The sequence below is a fragment of the Bos indicus genome, chromosome 21 (genome assembly GCF_029378745.1).
Source record: "Bos indicus isolate NIAB-ARS_2022 breed Sahiwal x Tharparkar chromosome 21, NIAB-ARS_B.indTharparkar_mat_pri_1.0, whole genome shotgun sequence".
Taxonomy (NCBI): domain Eukaryota; kingdom Metazoa; phylum Chordata; class Mammalia; order Artiodactyla; family Bovidae; genus Bos; species Bos indicus.
This window is the reverse complement of record NC_091780.1, coordinates 22,909,007-22,924,999: the sequence shown is the minus strand read 5'-3', so window position 1 is coordinate 22,924,999 and position 15,993 is coordinate 22,909,007. Positions and strand designations below refer to the sequence as shown.

General features: G+C 49.0%; 1 long non-coding RNA gene and 1 pseudogene across 3 annotated transcripts; one reads left to right on the top strand and one right to left on the bottom strand.

The window, feature by feature from the left end:
* Nucleotides 1-1,475: 1,475 nt before the first annotated feature.
* LOC139178187 (uncharacterized) lies at nucleotides 1,476-14,112 on the top strand. Of its 3 annotated transcripts, XR_011562576.1 has the most exons (5): nucleotides 1,476-1,996; nucleotides 5,892-5,976; nucleotides 11,334-11,455; nucleotides 12,288-12,380; nucleotides 13,640-14,112. It is a non-coding gene; the product is annotated as an uncharacterized lncRNA (long non-coding RNA). The 3 variants fall into 3 exon arrangements; XR_011562577.1 differs by lacking the exon at nucleotides 5,892-5,976; XR_011562575.1 differs by lacking the exon at nucleotides 1,476-1,996 and having other exon boundaries at nucleotides 4,791-5,976.
* LOC109575282 (kinesin-like protein KIF11 pseudogene) lies at nucleotides 8,531-10,214 on the bottom strand (annotated as a pseudogene).
* Nucleotides 14,113-15,993: the final 1,881 nt, after the last annotated feature.

The following is a 15,993-nucleotide window of genomic DNA, read 5'->3' as shown; positions in this document are numbered from 1 at the left end:
CCCGGCAGGCTACAGTCCAGGGGGTCAGACATGACTGAGCACACACACACACACACACACACAAATATGCACACTGTGTATGGGTTTATTTCTGGGCTTTCTATCTTGTTCCATTGATCTGTATTTCTATTTTTGTGCCAATACTACACTCTTTTGATGACTATAGTTTCACAATATAGCCTGATGTCAGGGAGACTGATTCCTCCAGCTCTGTTTTTCTCTCTTGGTATTGCTTTGGCTATTTGGAGTCTTTTGTGTTTTCATACAAATTTAAAAAAAATGCTATAGTTCTGTAAAAAATGCCATTGGTAATTTGACAGAGATTGAACTGAATTTGATTGCCTTGGGCAGTATAGTCATTTTGACAATACTGATTCTTCCAATCCAAGAAGGCCAGAGGCATCCCAGAAATGGAGCCTTCAGGCTGCTTGGTGGGGGTGGGTGGGGGGGACAGGTCTCAGTGCCAAAGCGGTGACCTCTAGGAGAGCTCAGCTGAGGAATTTACCACAGGGCCTCCACCACTGGTGTTCCTGCCCCTGCAGTGGGCCACAGCCGACCCCCACCTCCAGGAGACCCTCCAAAACCTGCAGGTAGGTCTGGTTCATGCTCTAATGGAGTCACTCCTCTGGCCTGGGCCTCACTGCTCATTAAACCTTGTGTGTGCCCTCAAGAATGGAGTCTGTCTCTCTCAGTCCCGTGGAGCTCCTGCACTCAAACCCAGCTGGCCATCAAAGCCAAATGTTCTTGGGGCTCCTCCCCCCAATGCCAGACCCTCAGGTTGGGAGCCTAACATGGGCTCAGAACTCATTCCTGTGGGAGAACCTCTGCAGGTGTGGGATTTGATTACATCATGAAAGTGCTCCTCCTCCCCTGTAATTAAATTGTCTATGATCATCATTTCTAATGGTGGTGTATTTTATTGTGCTGTGTGCTTAGTTGCTCAGTCGTTTCTGAATCTTGGTGACCCCATGGACTGTAGCCCTCCAGGCTCCTCTGTCCATGGGATTCTCCATGCAGGAATACTGGAGTGGGTTGCCAATCCATCCTCCAGAAGATCTTCCCAGCCAGGGATCAACCTTCCCAACCCAGGTCTCCCACATTTACCATCTGAGCCACCAGGGAAAGGGATTCTGCCGGGCCAAATTCTGAAACTCATCAGGACAAGGAACTCCTTTCTATGTCTGTTCCATTTACTTCCTTCCTGGAATAGGAATGTCTGTAACTATTATCTTATGTATTAGGCAGTTAGAATAGGAAACAGGAGTTCCAGAGTGGCGGTGGTTAAAAGACAAGGAAGGGAAAAGCCCGCAAAAATAGAACAAAGGAAGGTCCAAGGACCAGAGTGAGGACCTCAGGTAGAACAAACAACACTCCTGGCCAGCCCAATTTACATAGGGCAGGCCCAGGGGGAGGAAAAAAAACATATAAAAAGAGGAGCCAAAGGGCTCTCTCTCTTCCTCCCTCCCTCCCTTCCTCCCTCCCACACACACACGGGCACTCTTCTCTTTGCGTCTTTGGGTCGACATGCCCTTACGCCTCGAGGATGGATTTTCCTGCTATTTTCTAAATAAAATAGAGTTGTAACACGGAGCTGTAACACGGATTTGTCTAAGAACTACAACACGGTCCGTTGGAGACCTGAGAGCTATAACACGGTCTGTCCAAGACCCGAGAACTGTGACACGCCGAGGGCTTTAATGTCCGTCACTCCACATCTTTGTTGTGACGAGAGAGAACCCAGGAGCATACACTCGCCAGACATCTATGGTGCCGTGACTCGGATTTAACCTGGCTGAAGCAACCTCAGCAGGGCCGCAAAGAGGCCAAGCACAGCAGGAGCCAACTCAGCGAAAGCTCCGGCAGTAGAAGTGGAACGCAAAGAAAACCCAGTGCAAGGGAAGTGACAAGAGGCCTATCGTGCTGGAAACCGGAACACCGAAAAATGAACTCAGCAGAAAGCTCACACGGCTCAGATTCCAGAAAACCTCTGGTTAAGGTAGGAGGTCCTCGCTCCTATAGCTGAAGGGACATATGCCTAACAAAATCTTAATTCCTTTACAATCTCTCGTTTCTTGTTTCCTCGAACCAGCCCCCACCCCCACCCCCCCCTAATTGGAGAACAGGTGGGCGGCAGTGGGCGCAGCTGAGGGACTCTGGAGAGGCTGCTCTCTGGTATGTCCCAAAGGCACTATCTGCTGAGCCCCAGTAGCTGTTACCCAAGCCGGTGGGGGTTCTTCTGTCCTTACTCTTCTTTGTGCCAAGGATCAGGCCAATGAAATTGTGAGCACCAGTCAGATATTTAGCAGATTTTCCAGCAGGCTATGAAGGGGATTCCTTGCCACGTTTTTCCCACTGCTTTTTCGTCCTGTCCTTCAGCTCTCTCTCCCGATACTTGAGCCCGGCCAAAAGCAATAGGTAAGAGGTAGATTGCTTAGGATTCAGAGAGAAGCACACTCTGCAGGGTGCAAGCCATGGAATGGGGCCTGGCTAGGTTTTGCAAGCGCGAGCGCCGGGTAAATTCATATGCTAATGAGTGGGAGGATCAGCGCAGCCATTGGGGAACCACCCACTCCTCTGTCTCCTGACAGTGCCTTAGAGCTGTCCTGCCACCTCTGGGTGTGTCTTTTGGTTTATAGATTGGGGATTAAGGTTTACTTGAATTTGACTTGTCGTCTTGGCCCCAACTGATTTTCATCAGTTTACATTATGCGCTTATGCTATGTCATTCTTTCAAAGGTTGTGCTCTGCCCCCTTCCCTCCTGTTTCATGCTCTTTTCCTGAGCCCCGTCCAGACCCATAATGTCGCCTCTACAATCTTCTGGAGGTACAACCAGAAAATAGATGGCCCTTGGGAGGGAAATGCTCTATAATATCCAACCCCTCTAGATATTCAGCCCTTCATCTTCCATGTTTCCTACAACATATGCAACACCAGCATCTCTCAGTGAACCCGCTAGGGCGGGCGCCAGGCACACAATGCCTGCTAGAAATCCATCAGCTGGCATCCCTTCAAAGGCAACTGGGCTTCCAGGGATAATGTTTGCCACTTTGGGAGTTAGCCCCGCAGTCCGTTTGGGCCCAAACCCTTACCACCCTTCTCCTAAAGTTACAAACATACCCTTGGATCAAATCTCCACTCCACTTTTATGGAACATCTGGTCTGTTGCCTCTTAACAAGTTTGCTCTTAAGCCAATTACTAACTCCTATAATCAGGACCCTACCCCCTTGTAGGCAACATTGCTCCACCCAGCCTATTATTAAAATACCTTAATGTCCCTAACAGGGCCAGATAACCCACTCCTTTGTCACTACTTCTGTTATTACCTAAAGTGGGTCTGTGACAATGAAATGCTTACCAGGGGATACACCCTAACCTGGTCTTAAGAAGGAGTAGGGGAAGAAATCAGTGACTTACACTCCCTTAGAGTAAGAGGACAAGGCTTATGACTGTTACACTGTTTCCCAGTCTCAGGGCACAGGCTTGGATTGCTTTACATCATGATATCTATTCCCATCTACGGTGGACAAACCAGCAATGAGTTAAGATCACAACCCCTTAATCCTACCCAGCACTGGTCACACTGGAGACCTTGGGGACGCCCAACTCCAGTCCGGGGGTCCCAGGAAGTCGACCTGCCTTGACATGCCTAGGGGTCGGTCTTCGAAAGGTTGTCACGCCTCAACCTGCTTCGGGATCCGCCAGTCCAGGGGTCCCAGGAGGTCGTCACGCCTCGACCTGACCAGGGACCCAACTCTTGGGAGGCCAACTTTCCTCGACCTGCCCAGAGATTCGATCTCCAGGAGGCTGTCACGCCTTAGCCTGCCTGGAGATCTGCACTCCGACCGGGGGACACCTTGCTTTCAGGTTGCAACAGTACTGGGTAGGATAAGTGTTAGGTAGGTAGAATAGGGAAAAGGAGTCCAAAATGGCGGTGGCTAAAAGACAAGGAAGGTCCGAGGACCAGAGTGAAGACTTCAGGCAGAACAAACAGAACAGACAGCACTCCTGGCTAAGCCCAATTTGCATAGGGCAGGCCCAGGTGGAGGAAAAAACATATAAAAGGAGGAGCCAAAGCACTTTCTCACGGACTCTCTCTCCCGCGTGCGTGCGCTCTTTTCTTTCTCTCTCTCTCTCACTTTCCTGCTATCTTCTAAATAAAATAGAGCTGTAACACTGATTTGCCTAAGAGCTGTAGCACGGTTTGTCCAAGACCCAAGAGCTGTGACGCGCCGAGGGCTTTAATGTCCGTCGCTCCAAATCTTTGTTGTGACGAGACAAAGAACCGCGTGACAATAAGCTTCAAAAAGACTCACCCCTAAGGAAGTCCACCCATGGAAACTGAAGGAGGCCTATTAGTTTTTTTCTTTTTCTCCCTGTCATGACTGTCTTTTAGATGGGAAATAACCAATCCACTTCCTGGCAGATGCCCTTGAGATGCATCCTTGATAACTGGAAGCTGTTCGATCCTCTAAGGAGAAGTCGCTTAAAATTCTTTTGTGCCACTGCGTGGCCACAGTATCCACTGGGGGATGAGGAACACTGGCCTGAGGATGGGAGTTTAAATTACAATACTATCCTGCAACTAGAATTATTCTGCAAAAGACAAGGGAAATGGACAGAAATCCCTTATATCCAAATTTTCTTCCAACTAAGAGATATGAAAGAACTCTGTCTTAAGTATGGGATTGTTGTACACCCTAAAAGTGAGCCCACTAGGCAAATGGTGTTAGGCACAGGCAACCAAGAGAAGGAAACCGCCCCCCCCCCCCCCCCCCCCCCCCGTAAAGGCTCACCTCCCATACTCCCAAAGAGACTGGAGCCTTCCATAGCTCCCGAGTTGCCTGGTGCTCCTTCCTTGTATCCAAACGTGCCCCCATATCCAGGAGCACCCCCTCCACAAAAGCCAGCTGGAGTATGTCCCTTAGTTGAAACTGGAGGAGAGGAGAATTTGGACCAACCTGGGTCCATAAGCCCTTCTCCCTCTTAGAACTAAGACAGATCAAACAAGACCTGGGAAGCTATACAGATGACCTAGGCAAATATATAGATACATTCCAACATATTACCTTGGCCTTTGACTTGACGTGGAAGGACATCATGGTCATATTTAGTCAAACTTTATGTGACCCTGAACATACTAGGGTCTTAAAGGAAGCCTGAAGGTGTGCAACAGGACTTCACACGTCAAGCGATAAATACCCAGTAGGGGAAACTGCAGTCCCCTCCTCCGACCCTAATTGGAATTATAATGACCCTGAGCACATCTGGGAAAAAGATCATATTCTAATCTATGTGAAGGCAAGACTGAAAGCAGCCCAACAAAAAGTAATTAGCTGTGCCTGGGTCTCAGCAATAACTCAGGAGCCCAATGAGAACCCCATTGCCTTTCTGGAAAGGCTAAAAGAGGCCCTCCAAAAGTTTACCAATCTGGATTTAGACTCTTACGAGGGACAGGTGATTTTAAAGAACAAATTGGTGTCCCAGTGTGCATCAGCTGTCAGAATTAAGTTACAACAGTTACACCAGCAGGACCCTGCTGTCTCTTGAGATGAGATGGTCCAGACCGCCACCATTTATAACAGAGAACAGGAGAAGGAGGCCCAGGCCCAGGAGAGGGAGAGAAGGAAAAAGACAAGGCATGCCCAGATGCTGGCCGCCCTCCAGGGAAGCCCTATGGCAAACCCCGAGTCCTTGAAGGACAAGGCACGAGGCAAATGCCTAATCTGTAGACAGGCGGAACATTGGGCCAAAGAGTGTCCAAACCGTAACAAGTCTCCTAAAATGGCTTGCCAAAAATGCCATCAACTGGGACATTGGGCGGCACTCTACCCTGGGGACCCAAGAGCCTCAAGGTCAAGCGCCAAGCCTTCCCTCACAATGGTTCAACAGGACTGAAGCGACCCGCTCCAGCCAGCCCGCCTGTCACAGATAACCATCACGGGGCTGGAGCCGAGGGTGCAACTGGATGTGGCAGGTAGGTCTGAGAATTTTCTTTGTTGACACGGGGGCTACCTACTCTGTCTTGATCTCCTAATCTGGAGCCTTCTCCTCCCAAGCCTGTACCATTTTGGGTGCTACAGGAAAAACAATTACTAAAAGATTCACTCAAGCACTTCTTTGTTGCTGGGATGGACAAATATTTTCCCACCGGTTTCTGATGGTCCCTGAGTGTCCTACTCCCTTATTGGGAAGAGATACACTCACTAAACTGGGGGAAAGACTTGTGATGGGAAGCTTTTCAGCCCCTAGAGCCCTACAGCTTCTGATTACTACTGAAGAACCCATTACACTTTCTCCAATAGAGAGGGACCAAAAACTATGGGAAGACAAAATTAACCCCCATGTGTGGGACCAGGGGATTCCTGGACGAGCCCACCAAGCTGAACTGGTCATCATTGTTCTCCGAGATCCCACTCGGTTTCCTAACCGGAAACAGTATCCTCTCAAAAGAGAGGCTCAGGAGGGACTACAGCCTTTAATAAATAAATTCCTTGCTTGTGGGCTATTGGTCCCCACCAGTTCGCCATGTAACACCCCAATCCTCTCAGTAAAGAAAAAGGATGGAACCTGGCGAATGGTTCAAGATCTCTGGATCATAAATGAAGCTGTAGTCTCCCTCCATCCCACAGTACCCAATCCCTATGTAATTTTGGGAGAAATCCCACCCAGTGCCAAGTGGTTTACAGTCTTGGGTCTCAAAGATGCATTTTTTTTGCATCAGTTCAGTTCAGTTCAATCGCTCAGTCGTATCTGACTCTTTGCGACCTCATGAATCGCAGCATGCCAGGCCTCCCTGTCCATCACCAACTCCCAGAGTTCACCCAAAGTCATGTGCATCGAGTCAATGATGCCATCCAGCCATCTCATCCTCTGTCATCCCCTTCTCCTCCTGCCTCCAATCCCTCCCAGCATCAGGATCTTTTCCAATGAGTCAATTCTTCACATGAGGTGGCCAAAGTATTGGAGTTTCAGCTTCAGCATCAGTCCTTCCAATGAACACCCAGGACAGGTCTCCATTAGGATGGACCGGTTGGATCTCCTTGCAGTCCAAGGGACTCTCAAGAGTCTTCTCCAACACCACAGTTCAAAAGCATCAATTCTTCGGCGCTCAGCTTTCTTCACAGTCCAACTCTCACATCCATACATGACCACATAGCCTTGACTAGACAGACCTTTGTTGGCAAAGTAATGTCTCTGCTTTTCAATATGCTATCTAGGTTGGTCATAACTTTCCTTCCAAGGAGTAAGCGTCTTTTCATTTCATGGCTGCAATCTCCATCTACAGTGATTTTGGAGCCGAGAAAAATAAAGTCTGACACTGTTTCCCCATCTATTTCCCATGAAGTGATGGGACCAGATGCCATGATTTTAATTTTCTGAATGTTGAGCTTTAAGACAACTTTTTCACTCTCCTCTTTCACTTTCTTTCTTTTCTTTTTTTTTTTTAGCACAGGCCCATGATTCTTTATCTCCTGGGTCTGCGACCCACATCTAATCTGGTCGAGTAACCGTAAACATTGCCAAAACGCCCAGAGTACGCCTAGGGAAGCCGGCGGTCACTGAGCACCAGAGGAGCCGGGTAGTGTTGCCTGCAGGGAGTTGTAGGCTGACGGCCACAGGCGTTTGCGCAACCTCCTTGAGAGGACTGTGGGATGCTGTGCCATGTAGATTGAGCCTGCAACAGCTACTGCAGGACCGTGGTCGGAAAACACAAATCTGACCTTGCTTTCTTGCTTGGAATCATTTGGCGAGGATGAGTTCTCATCACTCAAAGGATAAATTCATAGTCCTAAAGTAACATTGTGTCTTTTTCATCATGATTTAGTACCCGTGGTAGCCTTAACATTTCCTAATTATTCTTCAAGACGATTCTGGATGCTTCCTCCGAGAAAGGGACTTGCTTTGGACTTCTCTTTTCTGTGCTTCCACAGCACTATCTTACAATTCTCTAATACCATATACAATCACGGCTAGGTTTCCCGAGCGCTTACATGGTCGTTCTAGCCTAAACTATTTACCCTCACCAGCTCAGTAATTTTCACACAACAGTTTGAGACAGTTGCTGTCAGTCCCATTCTGCAGATGAGGAAACTCTGGCCTAGAGACGTTCGTTCACTACTCAGGGACAGTCTCCCACTAGACTACGAGTTCCAGGCTGGCACCGAAAGACCAGATATTTGCTTTTCCGCGGGCCACGCCCTGGGGCAGGGTCTGGTGACGACACTGCGTCCCATGGTGCTTTGCCCGCCAGCGCTGCCATTGGCCCGGCCAGTCGGCTCCCTTCCCAAAGTGAGGTGCCCTGTGGTTGCCTGGCCCCCGGGGCCCGGACGGAGACCAGGTCTGCGACTAGAAGGCTCTGGCCAGTGCGGGGAAGACGCTACGGTCAGTCACGGTTCCTGGGCGACAGCGACCTCCGCAGGCACGCCAGCACCCACCAGGTGAGGAGGGCACCCAGGTCCGCGTCAGCTGTCGAGCCGCTCCACGCCCCTTGGTGCCCGAGTCCGCGACCCGGCCCTCCCAGGGGATAGTCATCGCGTCCCAGCAGAACCCATCCGCGAAGAAGAAAGACCAAAAGGGGAAGAACATCCAGGTGGTGGTGAGATGCAGGTAGGGCGAGCTTGCAGGGTTCCGAGCCCTGGGCTTTGCTGCAGGGCTCCTTCCTGTGCTGTCCGAGGAGAGGGATTTTGTCTGCAATTTTCTGAAGGAACCAGACCTTCCTGTTTCATAGTTTCCTGCGTTCTAAAATTTTCTTCAGAAATGTACACTCCATTTTTTTCACGAGTTGCAGCAAGATCCCGTTTCAGACACTCTATCTCTTATGTATATTCCTTAATCAGAGCTTTCTTGGTGAGTTTCTGGTTAATTGAGTATGAGTTTCTGGTTAATTGAGGCTTATTGAGTATGTTCTTTGCTCTATGAGAGCAATGTACTCAGAGTTTCCAATGTACTCAGAGTTTCCTCCAGATTGAGAGATGCAGGAGAAACTTTTGCAATGATAAGATGTTCTTGTCCGTCCCCCAAGAGAGTCCTGGAGGATTCTAGTCAGGTTAGATTCTCGATAAGGAACATGAGGTGTTCTTTCTACAAGAGCAGTAATAACCCTTCCCAGAGTCAACAGGGACTGACTGATATTTCCAGCTTCCCGAGCTCTCTTGTCGACTGCTCCAGAACGGCCAATGTTCTTCTCACTGCCTGCAAGATCAACCAAGTTCAACTTTCCAATTTTAACAAGCTCCTCTCCATCAACTGTGGTTTCTTTCTTAGGTATTGTAACAGAGAAAACTGAGTGGGATCGACTAGAGCAGGCGTTCATCAAAGTTGCTCGGCTGTCTTTTTGCTGCCTCCTTCTCCAAAATTTGATAGACTTCATCCTTGTTGTGTACTGTAATTTCTTCTAAACCTTTGATTATCACTCCCCTCTTGTTATGGGGATCATCAAACATCTGCAGCCTCTCAGAAACATCAGAAGACGGATTAAGGAGATCAAAGAGCTCTTCATTATAGATTTCCAATAGCGACACTTTCACTGAAAATTCAGTACCATTATCAGTAAGTTTCTCAAAGATGTGATGAGGAGTACGTGGAATTATACCAGCCAAAGGATCCTCCTCCCAAGTATACTCTTCATTAGGGAGCTTTCACCTTCCATTGTAAAGGTTTTGCCTGTGCCGGTTTGGCCATATGCAAAAATAGTGCAATTATAGCCCATAATAACTTCATCCAGAACTGGACAAACAACACTTCTGTAAACGTCAATTTGTTTAGTATTTGCTCCAAAAATCATATCAAAAGTGTGTGTTTTCCTTGAGCTTTTGTCCACCAGTCCTCCAGTTCGAACACTAACTTCCTTCCGCACATGAGCACATTCTACTACCGAAGGGGCATTAGCTTTCCGCTCTGTCAAATTAAATGGTCTGCATCTCACCACCACCTGGACGCTCCTCCCCGCTTCATCCCTACCCCCGCAGATGAATTCAGCTGAGACGCCATGACCGTCCCCCAAGAAGGCCGGGCCACGGACCCAGGCGCCATGGGGCGCGGAGCGGCCAGGCGTAGACTGGGCGCCTGTGGAAATCGCCATCGCCCAGGAACCGTGACTGACCGCAGCGTCCGCCTCGCACCAACCTGAGCCCTCCAGCCACAAACCCAGCCCCCGCTCCAAGCCCAGGAAACAGCAACCACTCTCAAAAAGGAGCCGACTGGCTGGGCAAACGGTAGCGCCAACCCTCTTTCACTTTCATCAAGTGGCTTTTTAGTTCCTCTTCACTTTCTGCCATAAGGGTGGTGTCATCTGTATATCTGAGGTTATTGATATTATCCCAGTATCTTTTTGCCTTTGAGTGGGAGGCCCCAGGAGAAAAACACCAACAGATGACTTGGACAGTATTACCTCAGGGGTTTGGAGATAACCCCAACTTGTTTGGACAGGCCCTCAGCTGGGATCTCCTAGATCTGGACCTGGGACCTAATGGGAAAATATTACGTAGATGACCTACTAATCTGCTCTCCAGATGAGAAAAATGCCCAACAACATGCAATTCAGGTTCTAAACTTTTTGGCAGAAAGGGGATATAAAGTCTCCCACGCTAAGGAACAGATGGTTGAGACAAAGGTCACTTACCTGGGAGTTCAGATTACACACGGGTCCAGGAGGCTGTCCTCTGATCAGGTACAAGGAATCCTCCAGTTGTCCTCTCCCACGACTCGAAAACAATTGCGAGCTTTCCTGGGGCTAACTGGGTATTGTAGAATCTGGATACCCAACTATGGTCTAATTGCCCAACCCTTATATGCAAGCTTAAACAGATGGGTTGATTCAATCCCACTGATGTGGTGAACTCCTCAAAAGAAGGCAGAGGCTACAATAAAACAGGCCTTAACTCGGGCACCTGCCTTGAGGTTGCCAGACCCAGAAAAAGCATTCCAACTTTGTCCATGAAAGAGAGGGAATAGCCTTGGGAGTGTTAACTCAAAGGTTGGGATCTGAGCCCCAGCCTGTAGCTTACTTATCCAAGAGGGTCGATCCAACTGCCCAAGGCTGCCCTCCCCATCCCCCCACCCCCCCAACCCCCCGCCTTCTAAATCTTGCAGCTATTGCAATCATGATAGAAGATGCTTTAAAACTCTCCTTTGGGGGCAAACTAACTATTTTTACCAGCCACCAAGTAAAACAACTCCTAAATGGGAGAGGCCATCTGATCAAAGAATCCTCAGATATCAAGTAATGCTGATGGAAAATCCGGGCCTCACTATATCCCCGTGTGAGGTTCTTAACCCAGCCACCCTCCTGCCAACCCTCTGAGGGCTCTCTCCCCTTTCACTCTTGTCTAGAAACCTTGGACCACTGAACAAAACCCCAAGAGGGATTATCGGAAGATCCTCTGACCAATCCTGAGGAAATCTGGTACACTGATGGAAGCAGCTTTGTCTTGGATAGAAAAAGAAGAGCCCAGGTATGCAGTAATCTCCAATTTTGAGATCATAGAGGCTAAGCCTCTGCCACCAGGTACTTCAGCCCAATCACCTGAGCTCATAGCCCTGACTCAAGCTTTAGAGCTGGGAAAAGGAAAAAGAGTAGCCATTTACACTGACTCCAAGTCTGCCTTTCTGGTGCTACATGCACATGCCGCCACGTGGAAAGAAAGGGGCCACTTGACCACCTGAGGGTCCCCAATCAAATATGGTGATCAAATTCCTAGATTCTTGGAGGCAGTCCATATGCCCACTGAGGTTTCAGTCTCCCACTGTAAAGGACGCCGAAAAGGGAGCACAGAAATGGCACGAGGGAACCAAGCAGCTGATCAGGCAGCTAAGAGAGCAACATTACAGAACAATGACCTAATAGGGCTTGCCACCCTAGTTCCACTAATTTGCCAGAAACTCCTTCATATACTGAAGGTGAGACTCTTAAAGCTAAGAGTGGGGGCTTTCAAGAAGATCATATGGGGTGGTTCCAAAAGGAGGGACTCCCTTTTCTGCCTGGGAACCTCCAATAGAAGTTGGTTAACTCCTTACATGCCACCACTCATTTAGGGGAAAAGGCCCTCCAAAGATTACTAGAAAGATTCTTCAGAGGAACAGGCCTCCAAACAACTATAAGGAAAGTTGTCTCCTCTTGTCCCACTTACCAATTAAACTACCCCCAAGGAGCTCGAAGACCCCAGCTGGCCCAGCCCGTCCAAAGACATGGGGCCTACCCAGGAGAGGACTGGCAGATGGACTTCACCCAGATGCCAGTTTCTCAAGGGTATAAATACCCATTAGTCATGATAGATACATTCACAGGATGGATTGAAGGCTTTCCCACCTGGACTGAGAAGGCTGAGGAGGTGGTAAAAAACTGCTCCATGAAATCATTCCAAGATTTGGTCTTCCCAGGTAATTACAAAGTGACGATGGGACATCATTTACTTCTAAGGTCACCCAAGGGGTCTCGAAAGCATTGGGCATTCCTTATTATCTCCATTGTGCCTGGAGGCCTCAGGAGGTCTTCAGGAAAAGTAGAAAGAGCCAACCAATTCTTAAAATCAGCGATAAAAAAGATAACCCAGGAGACCTCCACACCTGTATTTCCCATAAGGAACAGGTTGGTCTTAGTCCTTATGAGATGCTATATGGGAGAGCTTTTATTTATGTCAATGACCTCTTCCTAGATTCAGAGGTTCAGACCCTCCAGTCTTATACCATGGCCATTGGGCAATTCCAACAGGATATACGTTTGTGGGGTATGAACTAGGACCCAAAAGATTCTAAGGAGTCACCACTATATGCTCCAGGGACTCAAGTCCTAATTAAAGTCTGGAAAGATGGGTCCCCAAAGGCTCAACTCCAGCCCACATGGAAGGGCCCCTACCCTGTAATACTTTCTACCCCCATAGCAGTCAAGGTACTAGGACATGACTCCTGGATTCACTGCTCACTAGTCAAGCCATGGAAGAAAACAGAAGAGGACACTCAATACACCTGTGAGCCCTGGGAGAGCTCAGATACCTATTCAGGACTACAGATGAATGCCGTTCTAGTGAACACCCCCAAAATCTGGTTTCTGGGGATAAGATTTCTCAGGATAGCTCTATAGAGCCAACACAGCTTGGCAGGGATTGTACTCCAAAACAGACAGGAGATAGATACTCTGATCCCTGAACAGGGAGGGACTTGAGCCATCCTGGCGATGGGAATTTGGAGTTGGCTAATGCAATTCATGGGGTCGCAAAGAGTCAGACACAACTGAGCGACTGAACTGAACTGAACTGAATGCCCCTACTAGTCCTTGTTATCAGAGAAGGCAATGGCAGCCCACTCCAGTACTCTTGCCTGGAGAATCCCACGGATGGAGGAGCCTGGTGGGCTGCAGTCCATGGGGTCGCTAAGAGTCGCACACAACTGAGCGACTTCACTTTCACTTTTCACTTTCATGCATTGGAGAAAGAAATGGCAACCCACTCCAGTGTTCTTGCCTGGAGAATCCCAGGGACAGGGGAGCCTGGTGGGCTGCCGTCTATGGAGTTGCATAGAGTCAGACACATCTGAAGCGACTTAGCAGCAGCAGCAGCAGCAGTCCCTGTTATACCATATTGATGCTGCTTATGATTGCTCCATGTATTATTAGTTGTCTAACCCGTTTTGTCTCTGCCCAGGTCAACAAGCTACAACATGCAGTGCCAGCTCAACAAAGATATAAAACTACAGCCGACCACGGAAAATATCACTCACCCTTAGATGGACACCGCTATAAGGACTCTGAGACTTGAGACTAGCCGAGGGGGAGGCCCAATACCCCTTGCCATCCTAGTTCAGCAGGAAGTAGCCAGAAAGACCTCGACGCCCCTATTCCCAAATAATTGGGCCTCCCATCTCTTAAGGGGGGAATGTTAGGTAGTTAGAATAGGAAACAGAGTCCAGAATGGTGGTGTCTAAAAGACGAGGACGGGAAAAGCCCACGAAAATAGAACAAAGGAAGGTCCGAGGACTGGAGTGAGGACCTCAGGTAGAACAACACTCCTGGCCAGCCCAATTTACATAGGGCAGGCCGGTGGGGAGGAAAAAACATATAAAAAGAGGAGCCAAAGGGCTCGCTCTCACTCTCTCTCTCTCTCTCTCCCTCCACCACCCCCCCCCCCCCCGCCCCGCCCCGACACACTGGGGCGCTCTTTTTGTGTCTTTGGGTCGACACGCCCTCACGCCTCGAGGATGGATTTTCCTGCTATTTTTTAAATAACATAGAGCTGTAACACGGAGCTGCAACACTGATTTGTCTAAGAGCTATAACACGGTCCGTTCGCGACCTGAGAGCTATAACACGGTCTGTCCAAGACCCGAGAGCTGTGACACGCCGAAGGCTTTAATGTCCGTCACTCCACATCTTTGTTGTGATGAGACGGAACCGAGGAGCATACACTCGCCTGACAATAAGCCTATCCCATTGCTGTATTTTGGAAGCAAGGGCCCTGTTGATGTCATGGTTCACTGATGCACAGATGTAAAGGAATTTTGCCCTAAGGTTTGACCTGTTGCTGATTTAGATGATCTAGATTTTATTGTTGAGTGTTCTGCAATTGACACTCATAATTTTCCACTGTTATTATTTAACATAAATTCTGAGACAAACTATGACACTTTTAGGCTCCTGATATACGCTGCCTTCCAATCTCTGGTCACACCTGTTTCATAATGAGTTTCTATAAATGACAGTACTTAAAACACTTTATCTAATTTGAAACTTCTGTGCAGAAATGACACAGAGGCTGACAAACCAGATGTGTGTGTGTGTGCTCAGTCATGTCTGACTCTTTTGAGACCCCATGAACTCCTCTGTGCATGGGATTTTCCAGGCAAGAATACTGGAGTGGGCCGTTCATCTCTTGCAGTCTTGACCACACATGGGCTGCATGGGCACAGCTCTCCTGTCTCAGGAACAGCCTTGACTCCGCTCCTCCACTTCCAACCAGGGACAGGGTGCCCCGCCCAAATGCTCATTACCCTGTCCAGCCACACCTACTCTAACCACTCAGACTGCAGAGTCTCCTCTCCTCTCTCTGAGCTCCAAGGAGATCAGTGTCCAAACAGCCGGCTGAGAAGCTGCGCTGTGACCTCCTGCAGTTCCCTCCTCCTTCTCCCTTTCTGCCACTCAGCAAACATTCGCTGAGCGCCTGGGGCAGGTCAGGCTCTACAGCAGGCATCGGCATCGGGGATGTGAAGACGACTGAGGCTCCTGCCTCCAGATGGAGATCCTAATTTCCCCCCAATACCGAAGGACCCTCCACGATCCCACCTCCTTCCCACACTGACCTTTTGTACCAGTCAGAACGTCGCCCCGCTCTTTCTAGAACACACTCAGCACTCTCCCTGTTACGTCTAGATCACTTTTCCTCTGCACCCATCCCCTCCCTCCAGTCCACCTCTCCCTGTCTGGAACTTGCCTCGCTCCCCTGCCCTCCTCCCCAGTAACGGTCATTTTCGACCACGTGCTGTGTGCCCCTGCTGTCCATATGGCCCTCTTCTTTTCAGGTTAAAGCCTGATCACTCCCTGGGTGCCCCGGGGAACTGTCCCAGCACGTGCCTCAGACTCTTGGAGCTGGCTGTCTGGGCTTGAGTGCCAGCTGACCGCTTCCTAGCTAGTTTTTCTAAAAGCATCTCTCTTTGACAACACACACAAGGCTTGGAGGGAGCAATTCTATTGTTTGTGGCCGAGGCTGCCAATAAACAAACAAGAAGGCTGCCAATAAACAAGAGGCATTCCCAGGTGTCTCTGGAGAAGACAGATTGACTCTTCAGTGAAAACAACAAAATCCTTCTGAGTCATCGCAACATACAATAAAAAATACCAAGGTTTCAAAAACGTACTCCATGTTAGCCAACCCAAAGCCTTTAGTTCCATCACGTTTTCATGCTCACAACCCTGTATGCTGATGCTCATCTTCAAGTTTCAGCAGACAGTCTGCTCACAACACTCACGGAAAGAGTCACAGGCCCCTCCAGGGCCGAACGTGTG